Source organism: Macaca fascicularis, chromosome 14, assembly GCF_037993035.2.
Source record: "Macaca fascicularis isolate 582-1 chromosome 14, T2T-MFA8v1.1".
Lineage (NCBI taxonomy): Eukaryota > Metazoa > Chordata > Mammalia > Primates > Cercopithecidae > Macaca > Macaca fascicularis.
The window spans coordinates 14,007,875-14,024,083 of NC_088388.1; the positions used below are offsets into that span (position 1 = coordinate 14,007,875).

At 39.3% G+C, this 16,209-nt stretch overlaps 1 protein-coding gene across 1 annotated transcript in view; it reads right to left on the minus strand.

The window, feature by feature from the left end:
* LOC102122322 (membrane-spanning 4-domains subfamily A member 4A) overlaps positions 1-16,209 on the minus strand; it is a 124,984-nt gene that overhangs the window by 108,329 nt on the left and 446 nt on the right. The window lies entirely within an intron of this gene.

Consider the following 16,209-nt stretch of genomic DNA (forward strand, 5'->3'; position numbering starts at 1 on the left):
TTAAGGGCAGCCAGAGAGAAAGGTCGGGTTACCCACAAAGGGAAGCCCATCAGACTAACAGCAGATCTCTCGGCAGAAACTCTACAAGCCAGAAGAGAGTGGGGGCCAATATTCAACATTCTTAAAGAAAAGAATTTTAAACCCAGAATTTCATATCCAGCCAAACTAAGTTTCATAAGTGAAGGAGAAATAAAATCCTTTACAGATAAGCAAATGCTTAGAGAATTTGTCACCACTAGGCCTGCCTTACAAGAGACCCTGAAGGAAGCACTAAACATGGAAAGGAACAACCGGTACCAGCCATTGCAAAAACATGCCAAAATGTAAAGACCATCGAGGCTAGGAAGAAACTGCATCAACTAACGAGCAAAATAACCAGTTAATATCATAATGGCAGGATCAATTTCACACATAACAATATTAACCTTAAATGTAAATGGACTAAATGCTCCAATTAAAAGACACAGACTGGCAAACTGGATAAAGAGTCAAGACCCATCAGTCTGCTGTATTCAGGAGACCCATCTCACACGCAGAGACATACATAGGCTCAAAATAAAGGGATGGAGGAAGATTTACCAAGCAAATGGAGAACAAAAAAAAGCAGGGGTTGCAATACTAGTCTCTGATAAAACAGACTTTAAACCATCAAAGATCAAAAGAGACAAAGAAGGCCATTACATAATGGTAAAAGGATCAATTCAACAGGAAGAGCTAACTATCCTAAATATATATGCACCCAATACAGGAGCACCCAGATTCATAAAGCAAGTCCTTAGAGACTTACAAAGAGACTTAGACTCCCATCCAATAATAATGGGAGACTTCAACACTCCACTGTCAACATTAGACAGATCAACAAGACAGAAAGTTAACAAGGATATCCAGGAATTGAACTCATCTCTGCAGCAAGCAGACCTAATAGACATCTATAGAACTCTCCACCCCAAATCAACAGAATATACATTCTTCTCAGCACCACATCGCACTTATTCCAAAATTGACCACATAATTGGAAGTAAAGCACTCCTCAGCAAATGTACAAGAACAGAAATTACAACAAACTGTCTCTCAGACCACAGTGCAATCAAACTAGAACTCAGGACTAAGAAACTCAATCAAAACCGCTCAACTACATGGAAACTGAACAACCTGCTCCTGAATGACTACTGGGTACATAACGAAATGAAGGCAGAAATAAAGATGTTCTTTGAAACCAATGAGAACAAAGGTACAACATATCAGAATCTCTGGGACACATTTAAAGCAGTGTGTAGAGGGAAATTTATAGCACTAAATGCCCACAAGAGAAAGCAGGAAAGATCTAAAATTGACACTCTAACATCACAATTAAAAGAACTAGAGAAGCAAGAGCAAACTCATTCAAAAGCTAGCAGAAGGCAAGAAATAACTAAGATCAGAGCAGAACTGAAGGAGATAGAGACACAAAAAACCCTCCAAAAAATCAATGAATCCAGGAGTTGGTTTTTTGAAAAGATCAACAAAATTGACAGACCACTAGCAAGACTAATAAAGAAGAAAAGAGAGAAGAATCAAATAGACACAATAAAAAATGATAAAGGGGATATCACCACTGACCCCACAGAAATACAGACTACCATCAGAGAATACTATAAACACCTCTATGCAAATAAACTAGAAAATCTAGAAGAAATGGATAATTTCCTGGACACTTACACTCTTCCAAGACTAAACCAGGAAGAAGTTGAATCCCTGAATAGACCAATAGCAGGCTCTGAAATTGAGGCAATAATTAATAGCCTAGCAACCAAAAAAAGTCCAGGACCAGATGGATTCACAGCTGAATTCTACCAGAGGTACAAGGAGGAGCTGGTACCATTCCTTCTGAAACTATTCCAATCAATAGAAAAAGAGGGAATCCTCCCTAACTCATTTTATGAGGCCAACATCATCCTGATACCAAAGCCTGGCAGAGACACAACAAAAAAAGAGAATTTTAGACCAATATCCCTGATGAACATTGATGCAAAAATCCTCAATAAAATACTGGCAAACCGGATTCAGCAACACATCAAAAAGCTTATCCACCATGATCAAGTGGGCTTCATCCCTGGGATGCAAGGCTGGTTCAACATTCGCAAATCAATAAACATAATCCAGCATATAAACAGAACCAAAGACAAAAACCACATGATTATCTCAATAGACGCAGAAAAGGCTTTTGACAAAATTCAACAGCCCTTTATGCTAAAAACGCTCAATAAATTCGGTATTGATGGAACGTACCTCAAAATAATAAGAGCTATTTATGACAAACCCACAGCCAATATCATACTGAATGGGCAAAAACTGGAAAAATTCCCTTTGAAAACTGGCACAAGACAGGGATGCCCTCTCTCACCACTCCTATTCAACATAGTGTTGGAAGTTCTGGCTAGGGCAATCAGGCAAGAGAAAGAAATCAAGGGTATTCAGTTAGGAAAAGAAGAAGTCAAATTGTCCCTCTTTGCAGATGACATGATTGTATATTTAGAAAATCCCATTGTCTCAGCCCAAAATCTCCTTAAGCTGATAAGCAACTTCAGCAAAGTCTCAAGATACAAAATTAATGTGCAAAAATCACAAGCATTCTTATACACCAGTAACAGACAAACAGAGAGCCAAATCATGAATGAACTTCCATTCACAATTACTTCAAAGAGAATCAAATACCTAGGAATCCAACTGACAAGGGATGTAAAGGACCTCTTCAAGGAGAACTACAAACCACTGCTCAGTGAAATCAAAGAGGACACAAACAAATGGAAGAACATACCATGCTCATGGATAGGAAGAATCAATATCGTGAAAATGGCCATACTGCCCAAGGTTATTTATAGATTCAGTGCCATCCCCATCAAGCTACCAATGAGTTTCTTCACAGAATTGGAAAAAACTGCTTTAAAGTTCATATGGAACCAAAAAAGAGCCCGCATCTCCAAGACAAACCTAAGTCAAAAGAACAAAGCTGGAGGCATCACGCTACCTGACTTCAAACTATACTACAAGGCTACAGTAACCAAAACAGCATGGTACTGGTACCAAAACAGAGATATAGACCAATGGAACAGAACAGAGTCCTCAGAAATAATACCACACATCTACAGCCATCTGATCTTTGACAAACCTGAGAGAAACAAGAAATGGGGAAAGGATTCCCTATTTAATAAATGGTGCTGGGAAAATTGGCTAGCCATAAGTAGAAAGCTGAAACTGGATCCTTTCCTTACTCCTTAGATGAAAATTAATTCAAGATGGATTAGAGACTTAAATGTTAGACCTAATACCATAAAAACCCTAGAGGAAAACCTAGGTAGTACCATTCAGGACATAGACATGAGCAAAGACTTCATGTCTAAAACACCAAAAGCAACGGCAGCAAAAGCCAAAATTGACAAATGGGATCTCATTAAACTAAAGAGCTTCTGCACAGCAAAAGAAACTACCATCAGAGTGAACAGGCAACCTACAGAATGGGAGAAAATGTTTGCAATCTACTCATCTGACAAAGGGCTAATATCCAGAACCTACAAAGAACTCAAACAAATTTACAAGAAAAAAACAAACAACCCCATCAAAAAGTGGGCAAAGGATATGAACAGACATTTCTCAAAAGAAGACATTCATACAGCCAACAGACACATGAAAAAATGCTCATCATCACTGGCCATCAGAGAAATGCAAATCAAAACCACAATGAGATACCATCTCACACCAGTTAGAATGGCGATCATTAAAAAGTCAGGAAACAATAGGTGCTGGAGAGGATGTGGAGAAATAGGAACACTTTTACACTGTTGGTGGGATTGTAAACTAGTTCAACCATTATGGAAAACAGTATGGCGATTCCTCAAGGATCTAGAACTAAAAGTACCATATGACCCAGCCATCCCATTACTGGGTATATACCCAAAGGATTATAAATCATGCTGCTATAAAGACATATGCACACGTATGTTTATTGCCGCACTATTCACAATAGCAAAGACTTGGAATCAACCCAAATGTCCATCAGTGACAGACTGGATTAAGAAAATGTGGCACATATACACCATGGAATACTATGCAGCCATAAAAAACAATGAGTTTGTGTCCTTTGTAGGGACATGGATGCAGCTGGAAACCATCATTCTGAGCAAACTATCACAAGAACAGAAAACCAAACACTGCATGTTCTCACTCATAGGTGGGAACTGAACAATGAGATCACTTGGACTCGGGAAGGGGAACATCACACACTGGGGCCTATCATGGGGAGGGGGGAGGGGGGAGGGATTGCATTGGGAGCTATACCTGATGTAAATGACGAGTTGATGGGTGCAGCACAGCAACATGGCACAAGTATACATATGTAACAAACCTGCACATTATGCACATGTACCCTAGAACTTAAAGTATAATAATAAAAAAAAAATTTAAAAAAATCTTAAAAAAAAAAAAAAAAGAAATACAAATGGGTAACTCTTTGAGATAATGGATATGTTAATTTACTTCACTATAGTAACCATTCTATTCTTCATATGTATCTCATAACATCATGTTGTATACCTTAAATATGTACAATAAAATTTATTTTTAAGAATGTAAGTGCTTGACATCATGATCCTGGATCTCTAAATACATAGAATATGTCTCCTAAGAATACTATTATCTTATGTAGCTTTAATATTATTATTACATCCCCAAATTTATTAATATAATCACCTAAAATATAGTTCCTATTAAAATTTCCTCCATTATCCCCAAATTATCTTTACATAAACTTTGGGGATAAAGGAGGGGATTATGTGTTTAGATGTAAATAAACACATAAATTATGGTTCACTCATACATTTGGTTCTCCTGTCCTTTGAGTCTCCCATAATCTACTCTTAGAGAAGCTTCTGACCATTTTTTTGTTGTTTGGTTTCGTATTTGTTTTAGCCTTTTATGACATTTTTTTTTTTGAGACAGAGTTTTGCTCTTGTTGCCCAGGCTGGAGTGCAGAGGTGCGATCTCAGCTCACTGAAACCTCTGCCTCCCGAGCTCATGCGATTCTCCTGCCTCAGCCTCCCAAGTAGCTGGGATTACAGGTGCCTGCCACCATGCCTGGATAATTTGTTGTATTTTTAGTAGAGATAGGGTTTCACCATGTTGGCCAGGCTGGTCTTGAACTCCTGACAGGTGATCCATGTGCCTCGGCCTCCCAAATATCTGGGATTACAGGCATGAGCCACCGTGTCTGGCCCGACTGTTTTATTCAGTCTGGAGCGTTTGTTTTATATAGTACCCCATATCTTGGGCATTTCTTCTTGTTTTTCCATGAGTTCAAGTTAACTATTTTAATAAGAACACAATGTAGAGTATATGGTCTACTTACCAACCTTCCCTTGCATCACACAAGGAGGCACATGATAAAAGTTTACTCCAGTTTTGGCGATAGTTACTTTGATCAATTGATTAAGATGGTGTTATCGACTGAATGTTTATGTTTTCCCCAAATTCCTATGTTAAAATTCTAACCCCTAATGTGATGATATTAAAAAGTGGGGCCTTTGAGAGGTGATTAGGTAACTAAGGTGGTGTCCTCATGAATGGGATTGGTGCTTTTATAAAAGAGACCCCAGGCTGGGTGCATCTGGCTCACATCTGTAATCCCAGCACTTTGGGATGCTGAGGCGGGTGGATCACCTGAGGTCAGGAGTTCGATACCAGACTAGCCAACATGGTGAAACCCCATCTCTACTAAAAATACAAAAAAATTAGCGGGTTATGGTGGCGGGTGACTGTAATCCCAGCTACTGTGGAGGCTGAGGCAGGAGAATTGGAGAATCGCTTGAATCCGGGAGGCAGAGGTTGCAGTGAGCCAAAATCGTGCCATTGCTCTCCAGCTTGGGCAACAAAAGTGAAACTTTGTCTGAAAAACAAAACAAACAACAAACAAAAAAAAAAGAGAGAGAGAGACTCCAGAGAGCTCTCTCATTCCTTCCTACCATGTGAGGACACAGCTAGAAGACAGACATTCTCGAATCAGAAAGTTGTCCCTCATCAGACGTGAGGATATGCCAGTACTTTGATGTCAGATGCCACTGCCTGCAGAATGGTGAGAAATAAATATTTGTTGTTTCAGTTACCTAGTTTATGGTATTTTTGTTTTAACAGTGTAAACAAAGACAGGTGGTATTCACATGCTATCTTCATTCTAAAGGTACACTCTTAACTTCGTAACTAAAAAGTAATCAGTAGGCTGACACTTTTAAGACAATGTGAATATTATGTTTCTGAACATATTTTCACTGGATGGTTTTAGCATCCGTTAAATTTGTCATCTCATCCTCTATTCTCAGCCTAAATGTGTTACTCTACTTTATTACTCAAGTTACAACTGAAAGACAGAAACTTGGATATCAAGCTATAAATGTTTTGCATTTCCTGGGAACACATGATTGTAGCAAACTCTTAGATAAATTGATCCTAATTATGTGTCGATGTTCATTATTCATGAGGAAATTAACCTTGATCTCATGTCAGTTCATGGCATGATTTAAACCATCCATGTATCTTAGGTAAGTCAATGTTTCCCCATGTAGCCGAGGTGCTAAGTGCAAGTATTAACTTATTCAGAATACCATCAACCTTGTCAAAACCATAAAACTGCTATCTCTTTATTAGTTGACCCAAATTAATTATTTGGACAGAGATGTTTCAAGACATTTTGAGATACAAACCATTAAACAAATATACCAAATAAAATACAAGAGACAAATAGAAAGCAATTGATCTGAGGCTATTATTTATATAACAAATAAGGTTTTATCATGTTAGAAACACCCACAGAGCCGCAGAGATCAGCCAGAGCTGGAGGACTCTTTCTAACTGTTGATTCCTCCTCCTCACAAAGAGTCACACACTTCATTTTGCTTAATTGTCGGTTTGAGGACAATGTTTCCTCCTTTCTTTCTTTCACACTTCCCTGTTTTCCTCCATTATAGAAAGAAACTTCTCACTTATGTATGAGAAATCACAGTCACTTTTATGAAATAGTTTATGCTGAACATTAGCCCTTCCTTCTCTGAATCCCTTGAATGCTGGAATAGTTGCCAAGTTGTGTTTTCAACTGAAGACGTCCTATTGCCCAATACTAATTTATTCAATGGAAATTATAAGAAAAATTAAAATTCTTACAAGCACATAAATATTTTTTTCTTCTCTATTCCAGCCATTTAGGAACTTCTTAGTTCTTTGCTTAAGATAATATATGCAAAAGGAGATGCTGCTTACCAGCTTCTAGCTTTTGTTTTCCAGCAATCCAAAGAATAATATCTCACTAGAGATTTTACAATAAATGCTTCAGAAAGATATATCAAAAGGGAAGAGTTCCTAGTACATGGGGTACGAGAGGTATCATGGAATGGAAGGGATAACATGATAATTAAGAAAAGCACAGATGTCCTTACAGAATAGAAAATTTTCTGGTCCTAAAGGAGAGGAGTTGGAAAGTGGGTAATGAAGGCTGAGATGCAGATGGGACCTGAGAAACAGGGCTAGCTAGGAAACAAAAACACAAATAATTGTTTTGGGTCCAAAGAGTTAAGGCCTTCTTATTCTCTAAGGAGAGATCCTTGGAACTAGAAAGGCCAGAGAGACAGACTTGCTCATAGACCTGCAGGAATAAAATATATTTCACGGAGAATGTGCACAGGGAGTTGTATGTATACTTAGAGGAACTCCAAAATTTCTCTCCAACCCCTTGTTGTCAAACATAAGCATCTGTTTTTGAGTTCTGACATAGGAACTTGGGATAACTAGATGACCTCTCAGCACAATAGGCTCTAGCAATAGGAAACTGACTTGAGTGTCATCAGCAAGGTGATGGAATAGGAAGCCTCAGGCCCTCATTTCCCCATGGAGAGACTGACTTGACAACAATGTATGAACTACATTGCCTTTGTGAGAACTCCAGAAACTAGTTAAGAAGTTGTAGCACCTTAGGTGAATGTAAAGCCAGGAAAAGATGCATCAAAATGGGGAGAAAATGTCGCATTTTACTCATCCCAGCCACTCCTTCACTCTGGCACAATGCGACTTGATCTACAGAAAACATTAAAGTCCCAGTGGAACAGGAATTAAAAGAAATTAAAAACTGTGTAAGCAAAAACTCAGTTGTATGTAAAAAAGCCCAATTCCCCTTAAGGAAGGGAAAGGGCTGGAGTCCTTTAAAATTAACTGCCTGTTTTTCTTTCTGAAGCTAGTGAACCTTCTCTCTCCCTTTCCCAGGCATTGTGAAGACTCTGTTTCCCCAGCTGTGCAACTGCAAGGTCACTAGGCAGATAATCTCAAGTCATAAAACATAATGTTCCTTGAAAAGGAAGAAATGATGCAATGCATGTCTTAATTAAATAACTGTCTTTGTTTCTCGCTTCTGTAATATGCTCACCCCTGCACAGATCTCCCCGCAACCCACAAAATGCTTAAAAGTTAACCAGACTCTTTGTTCAGGGCTCAGTCCTTTGGATGTTAATCTGACTGGGTTGGTGCACCTAAACAATTAAATAATTCTTCCTCAACCCCTCGGTCTCTCCAATTACTTAATTATCCTGCTGCACCAGGTTCTCCCTTAAAGAGGCAAGAGGAGTAGACCATGAGTCCAACATTCTGGGTTTTGTGGCGACTACCCAAGGTACTGGTTTCTGTCTTGCCTGACTCAGTGCAAAGTTGAATGGCATATTGTGAGCCTCTGAGAACAAAGGCAAGCACCCTGTTTCAGCACTAGGGAGACTGTAGTACTGCAGGCAGACACCAGGGGGAGAAAGAGGAAGAAGCAGGCAAAACCCTTTTACTAGGAAATTACACACACATATCCCAAAAAAGTTTGAAGGGCCCCCAGAATCTCTAACTATGCTAACCGATAAAGGTCTTCCACTACATAAAGTCAGTTTGTAATTACTGGAAAAGGTCGGTGTGTTTTTCAGATGCCCAAATCTCAATAAAAGATCACAAGGCATACAGAGAAGCAAGAAAACATGGCCCAACTAAAGGAACACAACACATCTCCAGAAACTAACTTTAAAGAAATAAATATCTATGAGTTACATGATCTTGTAGAGATATTGGTACACTCATATTTACTGCAGCATTATTAATCATAGCAAAGAGGTGGAAGCAACCCAAATGTCCATCAATGGATGAATAAAGAAAATGTGCTATATACATACAATGAAACATTAATCAATCTTACAAAAGAAGGAAATCCTATCATGTGCTACAGCAAGAATGAGACTTGGAGATCTCATGCTAAATAAAATAAGCCATTACAAAAAGACAAATACTCTGTGATTCCTCTCATATGAGGTATCCAAAGTAGACATGTAGCAGGACAAGTTGCAGGCAAAACCCCTCAGACACTGAGTTAAAGAAGGAAGGGCTTTATTCGGCCAGGAGCTTTGGCAAGACTCACATCTCCAAAAACTGAGCTCCCAGAGTGAGCAATTTCTGTCCCTTTTAAGGGCTTACAACTCTAAGGAAGTCTACATCAGAGGGTCATGATTGATTGAGCAAGCAGGGGGTATGTGACTGGGGGCTGTGTGCACCAGTAATCAGAACAGAACAGAACAGGACAGAGATTTTCATAGTGCTTTTCTATACAAAATGTCTGGAATCTATAGATAACATAACTGGTTAGGTCAGGGGTCGATCTTTAACCAGGCCCAGGGTGCGGCACTGGGCTGTCTGCCTGTGGATTTCATTTCTGCCTTTTAGTTTTTACTTCTTCTTTCTCTGGAGGCAGAAATTGGGCATAAGACAATTTGAGGGGTGGTCTTCTCCCTTATTCCCCCCCTTTGAGAATCTCACTCATTAGTGGGAGTTCTCACTTTCATTTTCACTACCCATGTCTTCTTGCAAGACAGATCGATAGTGATTCACATAGTACACTTGCGCTGAAGCATTTTGGGGAACTAAGGTAGCGATTAAGCTTTTTATCTTTTGAAGAAGTACAGGTAGCAAACAAGGAAGCAGTAAGCAGATTTCTATTACTATTATAACTCCTGTTATAAGAGTTTTAAATCTTTCTAGCACTGGGAACCATTTTCCAAACATGGCCCCAGGATCAAATCCATGCCACACTTGCACAGGCACATGTGCCAGTTTTGTCATATTTCTAACTATGTCTTCAACTACTTGCCCCTGATCATCTATGTGTAGACAGCAATTAGTAAGGTTAAATTTCCCACAGACCCCTCCTTCAGCTGCTAGCAAGTAGCTAAGAGCCAATCTATTTTGATAGATACCATTTCTCAACTGAGTTTCTTGCCAGGCCAGAATAGTCAAGGCTCTGCCAGTCTTATTAGTGCTTATTTCTAAGACAGCTTGTAGCTGTATGATTCGGTTGAGAATGTAAATGGGGGTCCAGTATCTCCATGAGCCATCTTGTGTCCAAGTAGCAGGCCCATAATATTGTATGATTCTCTCAGGGGGCTATTTATTATCTTTCCAATTTCCTATAGCTATGCTTCTCTTTTTGCGGGAAGCATAGACAGGGAAGCCCAGGAGTTCACCTGTCTTTATGGGCAGTAGGGAGAAAGATGGTTTAATAGTGCCAATAACACTACCTGCCCACTGGTTGGGTAATTTGGCATAAGGTCTATGCCCACAGATCCAGTATAATCCAGTGGGGGCTGTCCAGTCCTGGTGGTACTCCGGGTGGTTCCACATGGTTTGCAACTTTGGGAATTTACTAAATGGATTTTTCTTAGTGTGGTTTGAACTCCACTAGGTGGCTGTTTTTGTAGTATTATTATACAGTTTTGCCCAAGGCAACTGAGTCTTCCCACAGGAAGGGTGAAGTCCTTCCCCACTCTTGCTATACAGTATTGTCTAATGATTGAGGCTTTTAAGACCCAGAAGTTATCAGGGTGATTTTCTTGAGCCGGGAATTTATCAGGAACTGGGTCTGCAGGTACTGATTCTCAGGCTTCCCATGGCCGTTGATCTCCCATTATAGTTCCTCCACATACATAACATGAAGTGACATTGAGAGGCTGGGCTACATGCTCAGCTAATTGCAAGAACAAATTTCTTGTTTTTCCTGGAATTTCTGGTACTGGCACATTCAGTTCATCATAGAAATTTGAAATACTGGCTCAGGAGAGCATTTATAAACTTCTTCTCAAACTACAATATTTACTCAAGGATCCAGTCCAGCCCCATCGATTTCTAGGGTTACATGCTCCCCCATTTTCCAGCGAGGATCAAGGGGGTTGGTTATTCCAAGTTTTAAGGGGTTACACTGACCACTGGTACAGGAAGGGCCACTTTTCCTTTTCTGAAGGTGGACAGGATTTTTTTTCATTTTTTATCCAAGTAGCCTAAAAGACACAAGACCTGTATCCACATTTATTTTCACACAGTCCTAATTCATGACAAATGTACTTATTTTTTGTCATATAGCCCCTTTTTTAATTAAGAGAACCACATCCTATTTCTAACTTATTACTATTAATGACAGCACAGGCATCAAATTTTAAGGTGACTTGTTTGGGAAACTCTTTTTCTTCTGTTTTGGCTAACACTTTACTCCTTTCGTTTATGAGCCCCCACGAGTCCTCAGTCCTTAATCTTATTTCAAAAACTGCGGTCATGGGAGGCTCAGATGGGTCATAACACGCATCAGGTTGGTCATTTCCTGGGTTACGTGCCTTGTATAGAATAACATTATACAAACAAGTTCTTTTTAGAGTTCCAGTACACTTATAATAACCATAAAATAATAGGACTGTAACAACTTTTTGTCCTACCTCGGTGACTTGATGTATACACTGGGAACAGTCCTCATTCTGAGGAAGGTCAGTTGAAGTCCTTACTGTACAAGTCCAAATTTTAAGGAAAATGAGTACCACAATGAGTTGTCTCATGCTTTGGCCACGCATGGACCAGTCAGCTTCCGGGTGTGACTGGAGCAGGGTTTCTTCAGAGTCACTTTGCAGGGGTTGGCAAAGCTGTTCCCGTCCACATACAGCTCACAGTCTACTGATGTTCAAGGATGGTCTTGGAGGTTGGGACCACTAGAATAAACTGAGTCCAATACCTCTACAGTTATGTTCAGCTGAGCTCTCTGATACTGAGAGCAAGGTGGCGGAGTTTAGGGTGTTGCAAACTTCAATGGTTATGGGGATTTTCACATAGCAAGCTTTGTTACTTGGTTAATCTAGCATTTGCTAGCCAATGATGTCCTTTGGTATTAATCAAAGTTACCACAGCATAGGGGATCTTTATATTCAGGTTTTGCCTAAGGGTTAGTTTATCTGCTTCTTGTACTAACAGGGCCATTGCTGCCAGGGCCCTTAGACATGGAGGCCAGCATTTGGAAACCCCATCTAGTTGTTTTGAGAGATAGACCACTGGCCTTGGCCAGGGTCCCACAGTCTGGGTTAAAACTAACTGCCATATAGAGTATAAAGGGTTTTGTCAGGTCAGGTAGCCCCAGGGATGGGGCCGACATGAGTTTTTCTTTTAACTCATGAAAAGCTCGTTGCTGTTGGTTGTAATAGATGTCGTTTATCCAATCTGCATTTTTATTAACTGTTATCTACTAAAATATTAACTTAAATCTTGCAGCTATTTGATTTCAAGCTTTAAATTGATCTGGTATTCCCTGTGGGAATCCAATCACATCTAAATAGATGTGAGAGTTGAAAGATCCATAAGGGGCTTCTCTCGCTGTACGATGTCTTAATTTTCCTCCCTCTGGTTGATGAAATGCCAGGGTGAAAGGGAGAGCCAATTGGACTAAAGTACAAGTGTCACTCCAGTTATTTGGCAGAGTGCCCAGTAAAGGTCCACCACAATACCACCACATCCGCTGGGGGATGAACAAGGGCTGACTGATTGATAAGCTCTTGAAAATTCTTAAGCTCATCGCATCCCTTCAGGTCTCCAAGGAATGCTAAGTTTCCTGAGAGACACAAAGTGAACTTAGTGTTGGGAGATGGAAGCTGGATGACCCTCGGGGGCTGACCCGCAGGGTGCCAGACTTTGGGATATAGCAGAGAGAGCTTGGCACAACTTATTACTCCAGGCTGTAGAATCCTGGAAAAGAGCTTCCATGCAGCCCATCCTGGTCGAATGGAGGACCACCTTAGTGGAAAGGGGACAATCTGGGCCTTTGGCCTGCCATGTGCACAAGCATAACAATTGCTTTTGTTTAACATGTGGAGGGAATATTTGATCCATTTCAACCAGGCATTTGCATCTTGGTATCCTGTCTTAATTGCCAAAATTTGTTTTAAGTCTTTAACTTCTATGATTCTCTATTAAAATGAATGTATGATTTTAGGAAATTACAAAAACCAGTTGGGGCAGTCCATCCTTGCTCTTTAGACATTCACAGATGTTGGACCAACTACAGCACAAAAGCTCTACATTGGGGGGCAAAACTCCTGCTTGACACTGGAGTCTTTATTGAAATTTCTCTGGATTACGTGGTCCTAATTTACTAATGTCCAGTCTGAGGAGAGTCGGGAGAGACAGAGGTACTTTTCTAAAATAGAGAGCTGTCTTTGACTTGGCAAGTCCCCACAGGGTATAACAAGGCAAGCATTAAATGCAATAATTTGAGGTGAAATTGACTTGGTTATGTTAATAACTAGATGGTCAGCAACAGAGAGAGGAAAGAAGAAAGAGTAATAGAATAGACTAAAGAGTTAAATTTTTATTAGCTTTAGTTTGGTAGGGTTTTCCCCTGGGACTATGGCCCACGACTCTGGAGGGGATGGTGCTTTCTTGACTTGGGTGTGATGAGTCCATCCTTTTTTTTTGCTGTACAAACAGCAGTCTTGGTGGTTAGCAGCACAAGGTAGGGTCCTTCCTAGGCTGGCTTGAGTTTACTTTATTTTTTCACCTTTTGATGAGAATGTGATCTTCAAGCTGGTGCTGGTTTACCGGAAATTCTAGGGGTGGTATGTGTGCTAAAAGACTTTTAGTTTTGAGGGAAAGGGAAGTGGAATATAAACCAAGTATATAATTTTTAGGAAATTGACCTTTTGTTTTAAATGTGGGGACATCAGCAGTGGACTTTATAGTCCTTAGTGCCTTTCTACTGAGAAATTTCCTTTAGCACCTATTTTTTGTTAATTTTTAGACCAAAGAAGCCAAACACCATTCTATATTTGACAATGTTTCCTGTATGATTTTTATACCAGGTAAACTAAATTTCACCTTTATATTAGTGTGCTATTAATGTTAAACTTAGTTTTAATAAAACTTTGTAGACATATTTATTTAATTTTTAATGTCGGACCATAAGGTAAGATTTTTATAGACTCTTTTAAACCTTTTATAGTATTTGTTGAAGAGCAGGTTAATGCTTTAAGAAAAATCTGTTGTGTTTTTATTTTAATATTCAGTTCACAGAAAAACTGGATTATACCCCTTTGACTTTAGCCAATATGTTTACACACAGAATTTCCTTTACAGTTAATGTTTTAAAACTTACTTAAACCTTCAGAACAATTTTTTAACCTTTTAATGTAGGTAAAAATCCACATTCTTATGCCTCCTTATAATCCTTTTACCAGAGATACATTTTACTTTTCTTATACACCTTGCACATAAACTGTTTTTTCAATAGTTTTACATTCAGGAGGCCAAGTTACTTTTAAATTATACAACATTTCTTGCATAAATTTTTTTAAGACTTTTTTTTCTTTTTCATGACTTTGCAGACAATTCTTCGACATGCCTCAACTTTCTGACTTACTACAAACATTTCTTTAACAACCAGTTAATTTATTTCAGGACAAGAATTTACAATATAACATTCTTTTTACATAAATTTTGTCCCCCTTTTGTCCCTTTATTTTTTTTTTTCGAAGATAACCATTCTTTTCCAAAGCAAATTTCCTTTATGTCTGTTGTCTAGACTGTCTAAGGCCACAAGATTAGAAGTTACTATAATACATGTTACACTGTTAACTTTTAGCAAATTTTACTTTTGTTGAAAACCTTGTAAGTTTGGGATTTCAATTATCCTTTGCTATTAATAAGACATTGTTTAGTCCAAATTAACTTAGAATTGGTATAGATGGCTTTTTTTTTCCTTCAATTACCCAGGAGGAACCATCCATCATCCTGTCCTGAAGGGAGTTCCTCCTAGGTCTGGTTGGACCTTTACATGGTAATTAAGATTTAGATCCCCTGTTAGGAAACCTGCTGGGTTAAGGGAATTTTCAGTGGTTAATGTTAAATCTTTTTTTTCCTTAGGATACTTCTGAACTGATGAGGTGTGCTCACAATGAGGTTTCCTCTAAAAGTTATTTTTCTACTTTCTTGTGTTAGCAAAGCAGTTGCCACTACAGATTGAATGCATTTGGGCCATCCACAGATTACTAAGTTAAGGGTTTTTTATAGGAAGGCTACAGGTTGTCAACAGCCTCAGTGCTTTTGGGCTATGCCCTTGTTTACACTTACAACAAGGTGGTATTGGAGTGTTGTAGGGTCACAGAGAAGACCTTCAATTATCAATTATAGATTTTAAATTTACCCTGGCTTTTAAATGAATAGGGTACACTGTTTTTTTCTTAACTACTTGTATATCTCTTTCTTTCTCTCTTTAACTTTCTGTCTCTTTCTCTTTGACTTTCCTTTTGCCTCGGTCTCTTTCTCACTCTCTCTCTGCCTCTCTCTTTCTCTTTCTCTCCTTGACTCCCTCTTTGTCTCTCTGTCTCTTCCTCTCTCTCTCTCTGCTGGTCTTTCCTTGCCTCTGCCAGCTGTTATGCTGCTGTTCTCTTAACCACTGTGGGTGGGTGGGGGTGGGGGGGACAGTGGGGTCTAAAACCAGCTGTAACCAAGTGTCTATGTACGGGAACCGGTCTGGGTGCCCTGGCTTATAAGTTACCTTGTGCCATACCTTTGAAACAAGGGACCTGTCCAGGCTTCCTTCTGATGGCCAATCCACCTGTAATACTGGCCAGTCTATTTCACACAAAGTTCTAAGTTTTGCTGGTGTCATAGTAACACTGTAATCTTCCTTAAATCTTTTCTTGAAATTTTTCAATAGAATTCCTAGTCGGGTGGGCTTACTTTGTGCCTGACCCATGTCTCCTTGAGACAAAACACCACGCTCACACCACACACACACTACAAAACAAAGAATCGGTAAAAAGGGCACACACACACACTTTTACAGTTTACACCAAACCAGAATCAAAACCA